This window comes from Mustela putorius, unplaced genomic scaffold (genome assembly GCF_011764305.1).
Source record: "Mustela putorius furo isolate JIRA1106 unplaced genomic scaffold, ASM1176430v1.1 tig00003932_pilon_pilon_pilon:0A:0A, whole genome shotgun sequence".
NCBI classification, from domain to species: domain Eukaryota; kingdom Metazoa; phylum Chordata; class Mammalia; order Carnivora; family Mustelidae; genus Mustela; species Mustela putorius.
In genome coordinates this window covers 2,840,899-2,846,400 of record NW_025422077.1, presented here as the reverse complement: position 1 = coordinate 2,846,400, position 5,502 = coordinate 2,840,899, and the positions used below count along the sequence as shown (strand labels likewise).

General features: G+C 33.8%; 1 non-coding gene across 1 annotated transcript; it reads right to left on the bottom strand.

Moving 5' to 3' along the window:
• Positions 1 to 2,129: 2,129 nt before the first annotated feature.
• On the bottom strand, positions 2,130 to 2,253 carry LOC123388988. The gene has a single exon (XR_006603508.1). It is a non-coding gene; the product is annotated as a small nucleolar RNA SNORD22 (small nucleolar RNA).
• Between the last annotated feature and the right edge of the window lie 3,249 nt (positions 2,254 to 5,502).

Sequence of the window (5,502 nt, the reverse complement as noted above, 5' to 3'; positions counted from 1 at the left end):
CTGTTTCTAAACCCTCTGTCCATGTGTCAGTGACACACCTCTGCCCAGCATCTTCAAACTCAAGCTGAGATAAGTAAGCATAGTTGTAGTTCTATTTGAGTCTAATCTTGCAACATTCTCACCAAGTGAAAGGCAATATGGCAGGGATGGAGTATGTATGGTTTCTTTCCTCTTATTTACTCATTAATTATGTGTCCGAGCCAAATAGGGGGATTGTGTTTCCTTGCTAGCCTATGCTTTTAGTTTGAATTTTATGAGCAATAAAAGAACCTAACCATTTACTTGATTTTTCCATAATAGTAATAAAAAGGAAAAAAAAAGGCAGTGAAACTTAACCAAATATTGACTGAGATGATTTTCTCTTCTTCTCAGTCAATATTAGCCACCATTGAAATGGTGGAGTCATGACTTATTTTGGTTCAGTTTTTGGCTTTCTTTAATAGGTTTAATGTTGACACTATTGATATTAACATCAACGTGGGGACTATATCACTTAATTGTTGATTTTTTTACTAAGGAATCTCCTAGAAATTGGATATCCCTGACAAAATCTTTTTCCTGAATAACAGAAGGATGACCAGGCCTGGTTCGTGATACATGCATTCTCCGAAGATTTTCTTTGGATCACAGCTTCTTTGACCATTGGTGTTTGACTTTGTGGCCAACGGTTGAGTTGTAGAATTATCATTTTGAAAACAGAGATCTTTCTCAGGTATCATGCTGACAATATTGCCAGATGTGAGGTAACCTCAGTGATCTCTGCCCACACCAAGTGCTATATTAGGTTCATGTATTTCTTCCTCCCACTATGAGTGAGAGCTGAGGCTATAGAAAAAGTGCACACTCATGATCACCGTGTAAAAAGAAGTTTCCCCTCCTAGAAGCTATTAAGAACCCGTTTTGTTTTGATTTTTCATCTTTATTTGTCATCATGACAATTATAATGTAAACTGTTTCCTTTCATGGCTGCAGGACTCAAGGGATAGAGATGCTAGAAATCGATATGCTATAAACAAAGAGTTATTGTCATCAATAATCCCCATGGAGAAACATCTTTATGAGCCACACCAACCAGGCTACCTCATGGCTCATAGGGTCTCCTAGTCTGCTGTGATTTTCCTTCTCAGATTTCATTACTGCTTTTGTCTTTCTCATAAGTCTTGAGAAATCATTATTTCTCTAACCTGAAGCTATTCTTCTCTACACAATTTACATACCTAGAGTGATTTTTCATAGTCATATTTAAAACAATTTGTGTCATTAAGTTCATTATGACATACAAAGACAGCTAAATCAGTAACCAACTCCTTGATTTTAGCCACTTTTTCAGCCAAAGTGAAAAATTACTGGAAAATTCACAGTTATTGTGTCTGACTTGGAGTAAATGAGTATGTGGCATTAATTTTCATGAGATATGGATAGGTTTAAACATTCAGAAAACTTACTTTATGAAAATACATGCAAACCTAGAATAGTAGCAGAGGTAATGTGATACCATAAAAATACGAGACAAACTGCATAAATAGGCTGTGTATAGGCAGCTGGGTTGAAGAAATGCAATACTTCATCATACAATCAGGGTGTACTTAATACAAAACTCTTATGACAGTGTTCATCTTAATGTATTTTTTTATTTCAAATAAAAGAGATTTGGAACACCTGGATAGCTAATAAAAAAAAAATACATCATGTGCCTTCAGTATGTTCTTTTTTATTTGAAATTTAAAATAAAACTGTATTTGGGGGGGTGCCTGGGTGGGTCAGCCAGGCATCTGACTGTTGATGGTGGCTCAGTTCATGATGTCAGGGTCCTGGAATCGAGCCCCGTATCAAGCTCCAGGCTCAGGGACGGGTCTGCTGGACATTCTCTCTCCATCTCCCTCTCCCGCCCCCCGCAAAAATAAATAAATAAATAAAATCTTTAAAAGATTATTTTGGAAAGGCTGAAATGATTCTATGCTAATTTCAGCAGTATATTGTATAAGAAATGACCCCCCAATTCCCTTTTTGATATCTTCTGAGAGTTGGAATTCGTTATATTTCTCTTGCTCTTTCTTCAGATGGAAAAAATATTTACTGATCCCCAAGAAATGATTATTTCTCCCTTTCCCATGTCTAGAAATCCTATGCTCCCTCAGACAGTTCCTCCTTCAATGAACTTTCCTCCTTCCCCCACTCAGCCCCAGAGGGTTTATCTTTATAGAATCTGGGACTGGGACAAGAAGTATGTCCCCGGATGTTTCTTCACTGGGACTTCCACGTGTTCTTAATGTTTAGACAAAAGCTAGTCTACATTACTATGCACCGACATTTGTATGCATACATACACGCATATATGCATATGCACTTTAGTTATTTTAATAAAGAATTTTCAGTAAAAAATAAAATTTATTATCACCATATTTCATATTTATCACTGATTGTGATGATACAACCCACATGGTTTCTTCATCAACAATTGAAAAAGGCTCAGTATATATCTGTAATGGCTACTGAGATTTCAACCATAAAGCTTGGAGGAAACTAATTCCATTATACTCTAGTACAATGTCAACTCTGGCAAATGGAACAATAAGCTATAATAATCATAACTGACTTATCCAACTGAAAAAATAAAACCTCTACAAATATAATGTGTAAAAAACATGATTTCACATGCTTGTCTTCACATTACCTGAACCCACAAAGCCTTCACACATACTCAGTTATATTCAAGTTAAGGCATCTACTGTTGCTTTTCTCCTGAAAAGCAATATATATTTTAATTAATTTCTCTCAGTATTCTTCATTTTCAAAAACGTAAACTTTTTACAACTCCTTTCTCAGCTTTCCCCCACCATATATACTGAATGTTTGCCATGTATATACTATATGTATATATAACATAAATATATACAGAAGCACCCACCCCCCCACATACATATATTAAACCCTACACATATATACACCTACAATTCAAACTACTGGAGGTGGAATATAATATGTATTCATATGTTTTGAATCTTCTACATTTATTTCCTCCTGTTAATAACCCAATATTATAAACTTAATCATAATTCCAATAAATACATATTCCTTAAAGTTAATGTTTATACAAGATTGTTAAAAATATATCACATTGGAGTGCCTGGGTGGTTCAGTTGTTCAGCATTTGCCTTTGGCTCAGGTCATGATCTCAGGGTCCTGGGATCAATCCCCATGTTGGGCTCCCTGCTCTGTGAGAAGCCTGCTTCGCCCTCTCCCTCCCCCACCTCCCTGCTGTGTTCCTTCTTTGGATGTCTCTCTCTCTGTCAAATAAATAAAATCTTTTTAAAAATATACATATACCACATTCATTCATTCAGTTCTTTAAGGAGAAAACTCATCTACTCATACTTGACTGAATTTATCTGTCCACTTAAAAAATTATTTCATTTGACCATGATACAGCATTATGACACTGAAATAAATTAAAGCATGCCATTATATATGACTCTTCTCTTTTCTTCTCTTAAAATGGTGATCCACTAGACATATGTTCCATTAAATGCTCCATTATAATATACAGCAAGATGCACATTGTATAACCACTGTTAGGTAACAATAGCTAGGACTGTGTGTTAATTCCCTAAGTGCTTATATGATTTTCTAGTATAAAAATACACATTTTTATGAGAGAGAAAAAGAATAAATTGAGGGTCATTAAGGTCCAAAATCATAAAGCAAATACATTCAGAGCCAACTCTAGAACCCGTCTCATTGATTCAAATTTTGTGCTCTTTACTACACCACAGCCTTGATGAAGAGGCTAGCAAAGTTCACTGTATTGACAAGAAAAATCAGTAGCTACAATACAAATACAAGTGTGGACAAACCAAAGCTTGACTGTTAAAAAAACAAAAATAGAAGGAACTATTTCTATTTTATTCTCAACTCCCAAACTTCAAGCAGGAAGATATCAAACAGGGAACATAAGAGATAGGGATGTGTGTATAGTTTTTTAAAACTAGGGTGTAACCTATTCAGAGAAACACTCCAACTCTCTAGTTATGTCAGATTAGCTGAGAGAGAGAGAATATACCAAAAATTTCCCAGAACACTTGTATTACATAGAAATGTGTTAAGTGTCACATTGAAAGTGAGGTGTAGTCCCATCTAAATGACCTGGGGTTTTGTTCTATGGGGGAGGAAGCAGATATCCCTGAAAGCAGAAAGTAATATTAATGGCTTAGGGCCATCTTATACATGCACCAAATGCTAGTGCTGGGTAGACACAAAGGAGCACAACATTTAAAATGACCTACTAACAGAATCAGAAAAATAAAGACTAAAATCTGCCTGATTTCTTAAGAGAAAAATAAGAGTGATTTCTATAAAATAATAGCAGAAAACCAAAACAAAAGGATACTTTTTTTTTTTGTAGAGGCTAAAATTAACACTGAGATAACAGAAATAAGGAAGAAATTGAAGCAGAAAAATAATTAAAAATAATTAATCAAATATAATTAATTAAAATAATTTAAAATATTCATTCATTTGCATTTGCCGGTTGTAAGAAATATTATTGGCTTGAGAAAAAGAAAAATTTTTTTTTGGTTTCTTATAAACAGCAAACATCAGAAATTCAAAATATGAAGGAAATATATGGATAAATCAGAGAGAGGAATAATGATGGGGAAAGAAAGAAGAGAGAGAATTGAGAGAGAAGGGAGAGGGAAAAGGTAAACAGAGAATAAATATGCAATTAACCAAAATTGTTCATCAAATTTTAAACAGAATCAATGAAAACCAGCATCATTAGATACAGTGTGGTGTTTATAATTCTAAGGCTCAAAAACAACAACAGAAGTAACTTACAGTCATTCTGACATTACTATAATGATTTGTATTCTCATTAAGCTTTCTGGGGTGGAAAAGAGTTGAAGGGATAGTTAGCCCTCTGGGAACCACCATTATCTACAGGTGACCTTGTCAATGAGAGAGGTTTTATCAATGGGACAAAGATTAATCTTTAAGAAACTAATCAAAACCCAGGACTCAGAATGAAATTTCATAGTAGTAAAGAAGTAAAGTGTCATGCTTGTTATGCTTACGACTTAACAATAAGGTACTGAAGGTAAATAATAATTTCTGGAAAATAAATAATATTCATTTCTTTAAATATTAAACTTCATAAAATTGTATTATGTTTATAAGGGTATGACTGGGAAGGGTAGAGATTGATTATTAGTGGACTAAGGGTGGACATTTTCTTGCTTCAAATAAGAAGAAAGAATAAAAATAAAAATAATCAGACTTGTTTATTCCTTGGCACTAGCAGACAACTTTTACTTAAGTATGAATTTTATTAAACTAAAGCAAACAAGAAGAATGAATAGTATACAAGAATAACAAATAAATACAATGGAGAAAATGAAATAAATACATGTAGCATTAAGAAAATAAATATGATAATGAAATAAAAATATACCAATTATAAAAGTGAATATGATGGGCTAAATTCTCCAATTAGAAGACATAAAT